Genomic DNA, 16,764 nt, shown 5'->3' on the forward strand with positions numbered 1-16,764 from the left:
TGCTCCCATCTCAGAACCTTTACATTTGGTCCCTTCTACCTAAACTAATATTATCCCAGGTATCTAAAAGATGTATTTCCTCCTATCATTACTCCTATCATTACTCAATTGTTACCTTCTCAGCAAGTCAGTCGCCCAACACCACTTATCCCTTTTTCCTTACTTGAATTTTCTCCCTAAGATTTACCTTCTAACATAGTGTATGTTTCATCCATTTGTTTTATTTATGTATTGTATTTACTACCCATATTCCAGTCAAATGTAAGCTCCACAAGGGCAGGGACTGATAGATCTGGAGAACTCTGACAATCTACTTGCTTTCTCCACTTGGATCTATTTAATAAACAATTCAAATGTAACACATCTAAAACCAAATGTCTGATATTTTCTCAAAAACCTGCTCTAACCATTTGGTCTGGCTACTGTCATCTTTCACCTGTATTCCTGTCTCCTAAATGGTCTCCCTGTTTCCACCCTTTGTCCCCTACAGTCTACTTTCAACACACCAGCCAGAATGATCTTCATACAACATATAAGTCAGAATGAATCAGGGTCTGCTTTAAATTCTCAAGTGGCTCTCCATATCACTCAGAGTAAAAGCTAAAGTTCTTACTATGGCCCACCTCCCTTTTGGCCTTTAATATACTTTTCCCCAAGATATTTGCATTGCTAACTCTCTCACTCCTTCAAATCTTTGCCCAAGTGTCACATTCAATGATTTCTTCTTGATTACCCAATTTAAAGTCATATCACCCACTTTCTCTGCCCCAATTTCCCTTTCCTGCTAACCACCCATTGCCCTTAACACCTTCTAACATACTATAAAATTTACCTTTTAATTAAATTTATTGTGTCATAGCTCTCTCCATCTTCCAGGACTGCAATGTCAATATGGCAGCCACCAGCCACATGAGCCTATTTAAATTTAAATTAATTAAAATTAAATAAAATTACATTTTTATATATTAATATCAGATAAAGTAGAGTTCAGAGCAAAAAAAAAAACCAGCAGAGATAGAGGACATTATATAATTATAAAGGATCAGTCTACCAAGAACACGTAGCAACTCTAAATGTGTATGCACCAAACAACAGAGCCACTAAATAAGTGAAGCAAAAACTGACAAAATTGAAAGGAGAAAGAGACAAGCTCACAATTATAGTTAGAGACTACAATACCCCTCTCTCAATAAGAGTAAATAGACAGAAGATCAGCAAGGATACCGAAGAACTCAATAACACCATCCTTTAAGGATCTAATCAACATTTATAGAATACTACATTCAACAACAGCAGAATACATATCCTTTTCAAGTGCCCAAAGAACATATACCAAAATAGACCATATCCTAGGCTATAAAACAAACCTCAACAAACTTGAAAGAACTGAAATCATATAAAGTATGTTCTCTGACCACAATGTAATCAAACTAGAAATCAATAAAAAAAAGATAACAGGAAAATCTCCAAACACTTGGAACATAAGCAATATACTAAATAATCCATGGGTCAAAGAGGAAGTCTCAAGGAAAATTTTAAAATACACGGAAATGAATAAAAATGAAAATATACGATATCAAAATTTGTAGGACACAGCTAAAGCAGCAATGGCAGAAATTTATAGCAAATTTATAACTAAATGCATACATTAGAAAAGAGGAAAAGTCTCAAATCAATAATCTAAGCCCCCATCACAAGAACCTAGAAAAAGAAGAGCAAAATAAACCCAAAGCCAGTAGGAAAAAGGGAATAATAAAGATCAGAGAAGAAATGAATAAAACTAAAAACAGAAAAACAATCACTACAGACCCTGCAGACATCAAAAGACTAATAAGGGAATATTACAAACAAATGTACATGTGAAAGTTTGACATCTTCTATGAAATAGACTTATTTCTCAAAAACCACAAATTATCAAACTCACCCAACAGGAAATAGATAAAAGCTCTATGATTTTTAATGAAATTTAATTCACAATTTACAAATTCCCAAAAAAGAAATTCCAGGCCCAAATACCTTCAATGGAGAAGTTTACCAAACATTTTTAAGAAGAATTAACTAACCCTATATAATCTCTTCCAAAAATGGAAGAGGGAACCTTCTTAATTCACTTCATGAAGCCAGTATTGTTATCCTGACACCAAAATCAGACAAAGCCAGTTAAAAAAAAACAAAAACCTGCAAACCCATATACTTCCCGAATACAGACATAAAAATCCTTAACAAAATATTACAAATAGAATTCAGCAATTTATTTTAAAAGAATTATACACCATGATTAAGCGAGGTTTATTCCAGGGATACGAGGCTGGCTCAATGTTTAAAAATCAGTATCCCACCCATATTAACAGGCTAATGAAGAAAAACCACAATTGTATCAATGAACCAAGAAAAAAAGTGACAAAATTCAACACCCATTCATGATAAAAGGTACCCAAAAAATAGGAATATAAGAGAACTTCCTCAACTTGATTAAGAGCATCTACAAAAACTCTACAGATAACATTTTATTTAATAGTAAAATACTATATGCTTTCCTCCTAAGACTGAGAACAAAGCAAGGATGTCTACCCTCACCACTCTTATTAAAGATAATGCTGGAAGTTCTAGCCTGTGAAGTAAGAAAAGGTAAGGAAATAAAAGACATACCGATTCAAAAGGAAAAAATAAAACTGTCCCTATTTGTAGATGACATAGCTATCTATGTTGAAAATCCCAAAGAATTGACAAAATCTCCAACATATAAGTGAGTTCAGCAAAGCACAGGATACAAGACAAACACACAAAAGCAACTGTATTTATATATTCTACCAATGAATACATGGGCACTGTAATTAAAAATACAATATGACTCACAAATGCTCCAAAAAATGAAATATTCTGATATAAATCTAACAAAACATATACAAGGCTTGTATGCTAAAAATACAAAATCATGACGAAAAATATCAAAAATGTAAATGAATGGATTCATGGGCTGTTAGACTCAATACAGTAAAGATGTCAATTCTCCCCAAATTGATATACAGGTTTAGCTCAATTCCTATCAAAACACCAGCAAAGATTTTTTTGTGGATATGGACAAGATTATTCATAAAGTTAAATGGAAAGACAAAGGAACTAGAATAGTTAAAACAATTTTGAAAGAGAATAGAGTCAGAGGAATCAGTCAACTCAATTATAAGACTTGTTATAAAGCTAAACTTATCAAGATGTTTGGTGTCAGGGGAGGGACAGGCATATAGATCTGAGAACAGATTATAGATTTGGAAACAGACGAGAGAACCCAGAAATAGACCAGCATGAATATGCCCAACTGACTTCTGACAAAAGTGCAAAAGCAATACAATAGAGAAAATACAGCCTTTTCAATAAATGGAACTGGAGCAAGTAGACATCCACGGATAAAAAAAATAAACCTTGACCTAAGTCTCACACTTTATTAAAAAAAATAATAATAACTCAAAATGGATCAAGGAGGGTACTCTGTTCAATGTTATGTGGCAGCCTGGATGGGAGGGGAGTTGGGGGGAGAATGTATACATGTATACGTATGGCTCAGTCCCTTTGCTGTGCACCTGAAACCATCACAACACTGTTAATCAGCTATACTCCAATATAAAATAAAAACTAAAAAAAAAAAAAAAAAAAAAAAGGATCAAGGACTTAAATCTATAAAACTTTTAGAAAAAAAAAAAAAAGAAGAAAATCCAGGATCTAGGGCTAGGCAAAAACACCAAAAGTATGATCCATAAAAGGAAAAACTGATAAACTGTACTTCATCAAAATTTAAAACTTTTGCTGTGAAGAACCTTGTTAAGAGGATGAAAAGAAGAGTAACAGACTGAGAGAAAATGCTTGCATACCATGTATCTAACATAGGACTAGTATCTAAAATATATAAAAGAACTTTATCAAAACTCAAAAGTAAAACCAGGGATTTCCCTGGTGGCGCAGTGGTTAAGAATCCACCTGCCAATGCAGGGGACACGGGTTCCATCCCTGGTCTGGGAAGATCCCACATGCCGCACAGCAACTAAGCCTGTGTGCCACAACTACTGAGCCTGTGCTCTAGAGCCCGCGAGCCACAATTACTGGGCCCACACACCACAACTACTGAAGCCCGTGTGCCTAGAGCCCATGCTCTGCAAGAGAAGCCACCACAATGTGACACACATGCACCACAACAAAGAGTAGCCCCCGCTCGCCACAACTAGAGAAAGTCTACACACAGCAATGAAGGCCCCACGCAGCCAAAAATAAATAAATTTTTAAAATAAATAAATAAATTGATTAATTAAATCAGAGGGGGGGAAATAACAAATAATTCAGTTAGAAAATGGGGGGGAAAAACAGAAAAAAACATAACACCGAAAGGATATACAGATGACAAATAGGCACATAAAAGATTTCAACATCATTAGCCATTAAGTAAATGCAATTTAAAACTACAATGAAATATTACTTACACATCTATTAAGTTGGCTAACATAAAGAATAATGACAACACCAAATCCTGGCAAGGATGCAGAGAAACTGGATGGCTCATATGCTGCTGATGGGAATGTAAAATGGTAAAGCCACTCTGGACAACAGCTTGGAAGTTTCTTAAACTAAACCTGCAACTACCATACAATTAAGCAATTGCACTTCTGGGCACTTATCTCTAAGAAATGAAAAATTATGTTCACCCAAAAACCTGCACACAAATGTCTGTAGCAGCTTTATTCATTATAACCAAAAACTAGAGAACAGTTCAGATAGATGCCCTTCAATGGGTAACATGGTTAAACAAACTACGTTACTTCCATTCATGAGGTACTAGTCAGCAATAAAAAGAAATATACTATTGGGGCTTCCCTGGTGGCGCAGTGGTTGAGAATCTGCCTGCCAATGCAGGGGACACGGGTTCGAGCCCTGGTCTGGGAAGATCCCACATACCGCGGAGCGACTAGGCCCGTGAGCCACAATTACTGAGCCTGCGCGTCTGGAGCCTGTGCTCCGCAACAGGAGAGGCCGCGACAGTGAGAGGCCCGCGCACCGCGATGAAGAGTGGCCCCCGCTCTCCGCAACTGGAGAAAGCCCTCGCACGGAAACGAAGACCCAACACAGCCAAAAATAAATTAATTAATTAATTAATTAAAATAAAAAAAAAAAAAGAAATATACTATTGATACACAAGACCTGGATGAAATTCCAAAGAATTATGCTGAGTACAAAAAGTCAATCCCAAAAGGCTATATACTGAATGGTCCCCACTTACTTAACATTCTTGAAATGACAAAATTATAGAAATAGAGAACAGATTAGCGGTTGTCAAAGGTTAAGGAGGAGGAAGGAGAGGGTAGTAGTAGGTGTGGCTATAAAAGGGTAATTTGAGGGACTCTTGTGGTGATGGAAATGTTCTATATCTTGACTGTATGAATGTCAATATCCTGGTTGTGATGCCATACTAAGTTTTGCAAACATGTTTCTTTCATTGAGGGAACTGGGTGAAGAGCACAAGAGATTTCTCTGTATTATTTATGACAGCTGCATGTGAATCTACAATCTCAAAAAGTTTAATTTTGAAAAAAAGGATGTAAAATTAAAAATTCAGTTCCTCAGTCACACTAGTCACATTTCAAGTGCTCAGTAGCTACATGTGGTTAATGACTATCATACTGCACAGTGAACTTTTCCGGAAGGTCATAAAGAAAAAGAAGTACGAACACATCTAGCCACATTTAAATGTAAAATACCTGTATATCGAAAAAAAAAAAAATTTACAGGAAAATGGCAACTCTTTCCAATTCCTCTCCTTCCATTCTTTCTTAAACAGGATTTTGCCCCCACCATTTCCACCACTACACTAACAACTGCTCATATCTAAAACACCAGTAACCTACGTCAATGATAAAAGTCAAAGACAAAAGGTCTAATCTACCGGGAAGATGCAGCAATTCTAAGTTTGCATTCAACTAGTGAAAGCCCTCTCTCGGTAACTATTAGAACAAGGAGGTCCCCACCACAGACACACAAAGGAGAAGGAGGAGGCGGAAAAAGGGAGAGAAAAAACAGTAAGGCCATAAAAGATTTGAGCCATATGATAAGTATAACGACTTAATATCTATACAACACTGGACCCAATAACCACAGAATACACTTTATTTTCAAGTACACATGGAATTATGCTAGAAATCAGTAGCAAAAATATAATTAGAAAACCCAATTACTTGAAAATTAAGAAATACATATCTATACATCAAAGAAGAATTCATTATGATTACATACTAACTAAAATTAATTTTAAAAATAATTATTATCAATTAGAAAATATTTTTAACCAAATAAAAATGTTACATATCCATACTTGTGAGAAACAAAGTCACGCATAGAAGAGCATACAAATGCATATATTAGAAAAGAAGAAGGGCTAAAAAAATTAATGATCTAAGCATCCAAAAAACAGTTGGAGGGAAAAAAATAGCATATCAAACCCAAAGAAACTAGAAAGAAGGAAATAATAAAGAGCAAAGAGAAAACAGAAAACAACTATACAGTACGGAGGATCGAAAAAGTCAAAAGATGGTTCCCTGGAAAAAAAAACAACACAAGAATAAATCACTGGCAAGAGTGATCAAAAAAAGAGAGAAAAGGCACAAACAACCAATACCAGAAATGAAAACAGAGACATCACTGTCAAGCCCATGGACATTTAAAAAAAGACATGAATCTTGTCTTACAAGACTCTCATTATCTTAAGATTCTGATGCATCTCTTTAGGAGTCCACTATATGTCTATATACAATTTATGGAAGAAATTTGCTTCCTTGTCACCTGTTAGTTTGAAATTAATGAATAAATTCTTTTTCTTGGTTGTAAAAATAAAAAAGAGATGAAGATATCGTAAACAATTTAACATCCATAAACTTTAAACTTTAAATGAAATGCACATATTATTTTTTAAGAAACAAACATCATACCATACCAGATATAAAAAAAAAAACCTGATACTTCTGTATCTATTAAAGAAATGAAATCTGTAACTTAAAACCTTCCCACAAAGAAACTCCAGGTCTACATGGCTTCATCAATAAATTCCACTAAAGGGACTTCCCTGGCGGGCCAGTGGTTAGGACTCCACTCTTCCACTGCAGGGGGCTCGGGTTCCACCCCTAGTTGGGGAACTAAGATCCCGCATGCCGAGTGGCATGGCCAAAAAAATTTTTTTTCTAGTTTTTAAAATAAATAAATTCCACTACAGGGCTTCCCTGGTGGCACACTGGTGAAGATTCTGCCTGCCAAAGCAGGGGACACGGGTTTGATTCCTGGTCTGGGAAGATTACACATGCTGTAGAGCAACTAAGCCCATGCACCACAACTACTGAACCTGTGCTCTAGAGCCCGTGAGCCACAACTACTGAAGCCCGCGCGCCTAGAGCCCGTCCTCCGCAACAAGAGAAGCCACCACACTGAGAAGCCCGTGAAGAGTAGCCCCTGCTCGCCACAACCAGAGAAAGCCCGCAAGCAGCAACAAAGACCCAACTCAGCCAAAAATAAATAAATAAGTAAATTTATAAATAAATAAAATAAATTCCACTAAATAATCTAATACCAATCTTATACAAACTTTTCCAGAGACTAGAAAAAGAAGAAACACTTCCCAACTCATTTTATGAGATCGATATAACCTGATAACTCTGCAAGGTTATTAAAAGAAAAATTACAAGCCTATTTCACTCATGAAAATAGATACAAAATTCCTAAACAAAATATTAAAGTAGTAATACATAAATTATGAGTGATGTTACATAAAATACAAAAATTATATTAGTGACTGATAAGAATAATGCATCACTAATCTGAATTTATTTTAAGAATATACGGTTGTCAAAATATTTGAAAGTCAGGCTTCCCTGGTGGCGCAGTGGTTAAAGAATCCGCCTGCCAATGCAGGGGAACATGGGTTCGAGCCCTAGTCTGGGAAGATCCCACATGCCGCAGAGCAACTAAGCCCGTGCACCACAACTACTGAGCCTGCGCTCTAGAGCCCGCAAGCCACAACTACTGAGCCCACACGCTGCAACTACTGAAGGCCGCACGCCTAGAGCCCGTGCTCCACAACAAGAGAAGCCACTGCAATGAGAAGCCCATGCACCACAACGAAGAGTAGCCCCTGCTCGCCGCAACTAGAGAAAGCCCACGTGAGCAACAAAGACACAACACAGCCAAAAATAAAATTAATTAATTAATTAATTTTAAAAAATATTTGCAAGTCAACCAATGCAATTCCTGATATTAACAAAATAAAGAAGAAAAGTCATATAACCAACTACATTGTACCAGAGCTCATGGCCAGAGCATTAAGACTTGAAAAGGAAATAAAAGTTCTAAAGATTGGAAAGGAAGAAATAGAACCATTGTTATTCACAGACACTAAAATTGAGTGCATATGAAATCCAAAAGAATTTACAGATTATCTGTTGGATTACCCAGATAATTTAGCAAGGTTGCCAGACTGTATATCTCTTTAACACCAACATCGAGAAAATAAAATTAAATCTAATGGTCTAGACCTATTAGCCGCACTTACTCAGCTGATAAATCCCTCCTCCAAAGAACGTTTTAACAATATTATCTCCTTCTCAGGACAGTGCCACTCTCAGGATTTCCTCATCACTCAATTTGGAAACAGTGGAGCGTTTCCAGGCTTACCCACTCCTTTGGTGATCTCTCCATGGCTTTAAACACTAACAAAATGCTAACTAATTTACATTTCCAATTTGCACCTCTTCCCTGACTCCATACCCACACCAAACTACCCACTGAACATCTCCACTTTGTGTATCCAATAGACATCTCAAGCCAAGCGTGTCTAAGTGATCTTCTGATCCTCCACTGCAGACCCCCCTAACTACAATCCTCTCAACTGCAGCAAGAGCAGTTTCCAGTTGCTGAGGCCAAAAAAACTGAGTCATTTTTGCCTCCTCTTTCCCTCACATCTCATGTCTAATCATTCAGCAAATCTTGCCATTTCTAAATTCAATGTATATTCAGATCATGTGGTAACTTTATGTTTAACCTTCTGAGGAAGTGCCAGACTGTTTCCCAAAGTGGCTGCACCATTTTCAATTTCTACCAGTATTGTATGGGGATTCCCATTTCTCTACAATCTCACCAACACCTGTTATTGTCCCTCTTTTTGACTATGGCCATCCTAATGGTATCTCATTGTGGCTTTAACTTGCATTTCCCTAATAACTAACGTTGACCATCACTTATGTGCTTATTGGCATTCGTATATCTTCTTTGAAGAAATGTCTATTCAGATCCTTTGCCCATTTTAAAATTTAAGGGTTACTTGTCTACATTACTGAGCTTTAAGAGTTCCTTATATTTCTGGATACAAGTCCTTTATCAAATATAAAATATTTTCTCCCATTCTGTGGGTTGTCTTTTTTACTTTCTTGATGGTGTGCTTTGAAGCATATTTTTTATCTTGATGAATTTATTATTTTTTTTGTCATTTACACTTTTGGTGTCCTATCTAAGAAACCATTGCCTAAACCAAGGTCACAAAGATATGTGCCATGCTTTCTTCTAAGAATTTTGTAGTTTTAGCTCTTACATTTAGGTCTTCAATCCATTTTGAGTTAATTTTTGTATATGGTGTAAGACAGGGGTCCAAGTTAATTCTTTTTCATGTGGATATCCAGATGTCCCATCACCATTGGTTGAAAATACTATTCTTTCCCCATTGAATGGTCTTGGTACCCTTGCTGAAAATCAACTGACCAGGAGAATAAGAGTTTACTGCTTGACTCTCAGTTCTATTTCATTCATCTATATGTCTATTCTTATGCCAGTATCACACTGTCCTGATTATTGTGCTTTGCAGTAAGTCTTAAAATTAGGAAATGTGAGTCTTTCAACTTTGTTCTCCTTTTCCAAGACTGTTTTGCAATTCCAGGCCCCTTGCATTTTCCATGTGAAATTAGAGTCAGCTCGTCAATTTCTGCAAAGTCAGACAGTACACTGACAGGGACTGCATTGAATCAGTAGATCATAAGTCAAATCAGGTCACTCCTTTGCTTTAAAACCTCCAATAGCTCTGCATCTCATGCAGAGTAAAAGTCCAGGTTCTTAAAATGGCCTAGTTACAATCCTAAACAGTCTGGTTCCCTAATAACTCTCTCTAATCATTTCTTGCTACTCTCCCTCTTGCTCTTTCTTAAACTCACCCAGTACTCTCCTGCTTCACTGCCCTTACACTTGATTCATAGCCAGAAATGCACTCCTCCCCACCCCCCAGATATGTATCTGACTTGCTTTTTGCAAAACTTTACTCATGGCACCTTTGTAGTGAGGCTTTCCCTAACCACCCAGTGTAAAATCGTGCGCACACAGAGTTCTCTCCATCTCCCTTTCATTATTTTTTGCTTCAAAGCAGTTATCACTCTATAATTTAGATGTTTATTTTGTTTAATGCCTGTATACCCTGACACTAAAAGTAAGCTCTTTGAAAAAAAATGTTTTTGTCAATTCTGTTCACTCCTGCATTGCCATCACTAAACTAAACGATAGTAAATATCAAAATTAAATACCAATACTAAAACAATGTCTAACACATAGTAAGCACTCAATAAATTTCGTTTGATGAATAAAGGATTAAGGCAGGGAAGAAGAACCAAGAACAAGAAAGCAATAGGTACAGAATTCTAAGAAGAAACAGAAATACTCAATAAACATTAAAAAGTTTAACCTCATTAATAAAACCAAATTAAAAGAGATAATATAGGATTAAAACATTTTTATATTGCCTATTAAATAAAACATAATTTTTTAAAATGACAATAGCCAGTGTTAGCAAGGCTAGAGTAAAATAAAAATTCTTATACATTGTGATGAGTGTAAACTGGTATAACCTTTCTGAAAAAAGCAAAATGGCACTGACTATGTATCAAGAAATTTTAGGTTACTTATATTTTTGACCCATTTTTTTGATTCTACTTCTAGGAACTCATCATAAAAAATAATCACAGATTTACATAAATATTTATATAGAGATGTTCAAAATACTGTAACTTTTTACAAAGAAAAATGGAAAACAACTAAATATTTGGTGAGAAAGAAATGATAAAAAACTTTCTGATGATGGTAAGTACAATGTATTAAATACTTAACATATGCCAGCTAGAATGTTAAGATCATGATTCTACTTAATTCTTAAAACAGTAATTAATATTATGCCTATTTCACAAGTAAGAAAACTAAGGACTAGAAAAAGTAAGTTATCAGGCTTAAGTCTCTTAAGTAGCAAAACTGGGATCTGAACCCAGGTTTGCTAGACTCTACTAGATACAATATCCCTGTAGATTCATAAGATGGAATTTTATATAGCCATTAAAGACTATATTTTGGATAATATTAACTAGACTTTTTTAAAAAAACTATGTTAAAAAAGAAAGCAAGACCCAAAACTGAATATAATTTATACAGACACCTAAATGGGACTGGACTATATTAGATTGGAAAGGAAATCCTGGGTAATGGTAACTTTATTTTTAACTGCTACTTTTTTAATCTACTTTTTATAAACTACTTTTTGCATCTTCTAAATAATCTATAATATATACATTCTTTCATCATCACGGGAAAAAACAACCACTATTATCAATTAAAGCTGAATCTTGGACTTCCCTATACACTTCCTCCAGCTTGCAAACTATATATCCTTCCACCCCTTTTTTTTATTGTGCCTACCTATATGGAAAAGGATCTAAACATATAGGCAGTTTAAGTAACCAACTGGTATAGGGAAGAAACTCTTAAGTATAAAAACATACATAGCTGACACTACCTCCCAATCGCTCTGTAGATTCAGTTTACTTCAATCCTATTTATTCACTTAAGTAATGTTCACACTTAACTTTTGTCACCTGATCTTATATATCTTCATTTTTCCATAAAGAAGGCCTTATTAATATACTAGTTTAAACAAGCTTGTGTAGCTTCTTCATATACATAACCTGACCTAAATATTCTAAAAGGATATGGGAAATTAGGATGGGTAAGAAGGTTTGATATATTATGGAGAAATGTGAAAGGGCTGGTTCTCAAATGAAGAACCTAAAAACAAATAATATAAATTGTTATTAATAGTGATACCATGAATATATATATAAATTTCATATACACATTTTCCAAGCTCTTCTACCTCTATTATTCAGTTTTAACCTGAGAGAAGCTAACCAATACATACTTGCTCACAGATTATCATTAAAATATTTCAGCATGATAAGCAGAGGTCTTATTAACTCTAGTTCTTTTTTTTTTTTTTAACAGATAAGGATATATGTTCTTTTAACCATTAAAAAAAAATTCAGGGTGAACATGAACTCTATAAATAGTAGTAGAAGTGAACATGAACTCTAACAGTGGTATGGTAATGGTCAGTACTGCCATTAAAGTGGATACACCAATAAACACCACTTCAGGAAAAAACTTTCCTACTAAAAACTACATCATCAACACAGTCCTAATACTTAAAAATTTTCCTGTATCATTTTATGAATAAATCTGTTACATGCATATATTATATGGGCTAGTAATTTTAAAGAACTTACCTTTATGGAAAAATATCTAGAAATAAATTTCTATAACAGTCAAGAAAGATATTCTATTTAATACTCAATATCAACCATCTAGAAATAACAGGCCTAAGAAAACTGATACTAACAATCAAATATATCAATAGTATTTTAGCTCTTTAAAACCAGCATAAAAGGAACGAAAACAAAAATCATCTCTCTATAAGGAACATATAGGGAAGTTAGAAGACTCAAACATGGCACAATCCCAGACAAGATCAGAAAACATCTCTCTCAGAAACAACTGCTACCAAGAACCAATACAATCAATCTTTACCAGGGATTAAGTTACCTACAAGATGATTTTAAGTCTACTGCTTGATAAGCTGAAGGTAGATACTAAATCTCATCAAGGTACCAAAGGGTGTGTCACTAAAAAAGACAGTATTTATAGAAAATGTAACCAAATTAAGGTAACCAATAATCTTAAAATGCATCCATCATAAGAACTATTATAAGTAATAACTGAAGACATACTAACTATTGATAAAGAATGGTTAAATAAATTATGGCAAAAAAAAAAAAATCATGCTTTGGAATACTATGCAGCTATGAAAAAGTTGAAGGTATAATGTAGAAACCAGAAAGATCTCTGAGACATATTCTTAAGGGGAAAAGCCAGCTGCTGAACCGTATACAGCTTTGGGCCAAAGAATGGCAGGAAGTGTATTTCTCTACAATTCTTCAACACTTTCTATATTCCTTCATTACTTACTACCAGTACTCATCTTCCTTAGATATTTTAGATTCTCACATTGTTGGTTTTACTGACATATTTTCATCTGTATGTGTTTATTTCCCCAATTAGCCACGTTCCTTGAGAACACAGATTATGATACATACTACTCCAATTTGGGATTTAGTCATAGTCCCATCCATAAAATAGGTGCACAAAAAATATTTGTGGACGGCTAAACTATGTAAAATATGAAGGAGTGAGAAGTGGTATTTTAGAAGCAAAGACACCAAAACACACATTAAATGGGAAAACCACAATACAGTTCTTTAGACTTCTTGGGTCAGCATGTTTTATGCAACCACAAGCTCTTTGAGAAATTCTAGTAACAAAATAGGTGATTACATTTTCCTTCTTATGAGAGATTTCTTTAATCACTCAAATATGTAAATAAAAGCTTGAAAACCTATGTGTAAAATATACTCACTCTAGACTTTAATAAACTTACCATCTGTCTATCACTGATGCTATCAATGTGTTTATTAAGGCCACAGTTGACACCTGCAAACTCTACAGCTCTTCCTGTTATCCAACATAATGTCTTCTTACTATTAAAAAAAATGTAAATTATGATATATTATATACATATGTAACAAAAGCAAATTTATATCAAACAGTAATCCCAAATGAAATCAAAGTCCAAAATATATACAATATTTATAATATAGATACATATCATATTCCAAAGAGAAAAACCACGAAGTAAAGAAAAAAGACCGACTTCATCCACCGCCATTAGAGGTGACTATTACACTCTGGAAATGGTTATATAAGGGGAAAGAACTAAGCATTTATTCTGCCTTTTAAGTAGAACATTATTTCAAGGCAACAAAATAGCCCTAATTGATGAGGGAAACCTTCTTTATTGAAGACTACTATGTAATAGGATCTAAAACTAATTACCATATCGTAAACCATAATTAAATAGCTGATCAAGAATCACCAACAGGGCTTCCCTGGTGGCGCAGTGGTTGAGAATCTGCCTGCCAATGCAGGGGACATGGGTTCGAGCCCTGGTCTGGGAAGATCCCACATGCCGCGGAGCAACTAGGCCGTGAGCCACAACTACTGAGCCTGCGTGTCTGGAGCTTGTGCTCCGCAACAAGAAAGGCCGTGACAGTGAGAGGCCCGCGCACGGTGATGAAGAGTGGCCCCTGCTCGCCGCAACTAGAGAAAGCCCTCGCACAGAAACGAAGACCCAACACAGCCAAAAAATAAATTAATAAATTAATAAAAAAAAAAAAAAAGAATCACCAACAATCATCAACGAAGGCTAAAATCATTAGGTGAAAGGTTGATAGAGACATACCTGGTGCCAAAGTACCATGCCACAGATTATTTGCAAGATATAAAAAGACAAACATAATTTTACAATAAAACGATCTGGTTGTCATCACCTTGGCCTGGTGATCAAACACAGCATCCAAATGGTGGGACAACTAAACATTACATGCCTGTAAGTGAAACAATATGAGTACACAGCATTGCTAAATGAACTACTCTTCCAAAAATTCTTAACCTGAATCTGAAACACCTTTAAATCTCACTCCCAGTTTATATGAAATATAGGGGATAGAGGAAAAAGTTATACTGACCATGAAGAAACTAACAGCAATACAAAATGTCAGACATTCTCAACAGAGCCAACAAATCTATATTATGGGGAGGGGGAGGGAAGGTGGTAAAGGGGGTGGGTAGGTTAGAGACAGTTCTATAATTTAAAAAGACTCAAGAGACAGCCAGATACAATGGGTAGCTCTTGACTAGATTTTCTATTTTTTTTAAAGGCAATAAAAGATGTTTTTGGAACAATTAGAGAAATCTGAATATGGTACAAGTATTATATATTAGGGAATTATTAATAATTTTGCTAGGAATGATAATGGTTTTGTGGTTATATAGGAGAATATCCTTTTTCTGGAAGATATGTCAAAGATAATACGTCTTATGAATTTTTAAAAGAGTAAATTTCAAGCTAAATCCTTAAATGAAATTATCAAAGTGCAAAATATATATAACATTTATAACACAAATGTATAGTACACAAAAAGAAAAAAACCCTCATTTGTCACCATTTACTTTTAAAACGCTCAGGAAATTTATATATACATAGAAATATACAAATATATAAAGCAAATGTAGCAAAATATTAGTAATCATTAAATCTAGGAGGTGGGTTTACATGAGTTCAATGTACTAGTCTACTTTTCTATATATATGTCCATGTATTTTGCTAATAAAATTTTTAATATGTACCATGCTTCTAGTAAACTGGTTTGTTTACCTCTACAAAGTAAAAAATCCTTTTTAAATTCAAATACCAACCCTTAATTTGAAATTCTGAATTCAAATATACCAAGTTTTAATAAAAGCAGGGCACACTCCATATTTTAAAGGTTATATCTGGTTACATATGTGTTCTAAGAAAAAGAAAAATTCAATCATGTGGTAAGGGAAGGAAGACAATGAAAGAAAAATTTTTAAAGGATAAAAATCAAGAGAAAAACCCCAAATAGCCAAAGCAACTTTGAGGGGAAAAAAAAAAAAAGTTTAAGTTATTGTGGGGACTTCCCTGGTGGCACAGTGGTTAAGAATCCACCTGCCAATGCAGTGGACATGGGTCCAGTCCCTGGTCCGGGAAGATCCCACATGCTGCAGAGCAACTAAGCCTGTGCACCACAACTACTGAGCCTGCACTCTAGAGCCACGAGCCACAACTACTGAGCCCACACGCCTAGAGCCCGTGCTCTGCAACAAAAGAAGGCACCGCAATGAGAAGCCGGAGCACCGCAACGAAGAGTGGCCTCCACTCGCCGCAACTAGAGAAAGCCTGCGCACAGCAACAAAGACCCAACACAGCCAAATAAACAAATAAAGTGATTGTGTACTGTTGGTGGGAATGTAAAACGGTGCAGCTACTATGAAAAACGGTATGGAGATTCTTCAGAAAAGTAAAAATAGCAATCCCACTTTTGTGCATACGTCCAAAAGAATTGAAAACAGGATCTCCAAGAGATATTTGCACACCCATGTTCACTGCAGCATTATTCACAATAGTCAAGAGGTAGAGGCAAATTAAAAGTCCACGCAATCTCACACTTGGGGGACAGAGCCAACTTGGGCCCAGCACTGTACTGAAAGGGATAAGGGCAGCCATTGCTAGTGCTCATGGAGATGGTGGATAGGGAGCTGTCTTGAGCTGTGACTGGCATACTAGAACTGTCCCAGCGTGTGTCCCAGCCTGGACCAGGCACACGATACAGCTCCTCTGGCTTCAATGCTGCTCCCCATTGCCAAGCATGGGGAGAGTGCACACTTAGAGAGAACAGACCAGCTAGGACCCGACCCTCAGGATTTCTAACTCCAACACCTTGGGACCTGACAATGCCCATAATA

The 16,764-nt window shown here is 35.6% G+C and overlaps 1 protein-coding gene across 8 annotated transcripts in view; it reads right to left on the reverse strand.

The window, feature by feature from the left end:
• Nucleotides 1-16,764, reverse strand: part of N4BP2 (NEDD4 binding protein 2) — a 79,002-nt gene that overhangs the window by 50,769 nt on the left and 11,469 nt on the right. For 5 of the 8 annotated variants that reach the window (XM_036852404.1, XM_036852400.1, XM_036852401.1 and 2 more), the window contains 2 exons: nucleotides 13,817-13,916; nucleotides 833-915 (listed from right to left, as the gene is read on the reverse strand). The exons of 2 other annotated variants lie outside the window; for them this stretch is intronic. The gene's annotated coding sequence lies outside the window, so the exon portion shown is untranslated. Of the gene's footprint in view, nucleotides 1-832; nucleotides 916-12,011; nucleotides 12,112-13,816; nucleotides 13,917-16,764 lie in introns of those variants that run through there. One more of the 8 variants, XM_036852403.1, reaches the window with a different exon arrangement.

Source organism: Balaenoptera musculus, chromosome 5, assembly GCF_009873245.2.
Source record: "Balaenoptera musculus isolate JJ_BM4_2016_0621 chromosome 5, mBalMus1.pri.v3, whole genome shotgun sequence".
Classification (NCBI taxonomy): domain Eukaryota; kingdom Metazoa; phylum Chordata; class Mammalia; order Artiodactyla; family Balaenopteridae; genus Balaenoptera; species Balaenoptera musculus.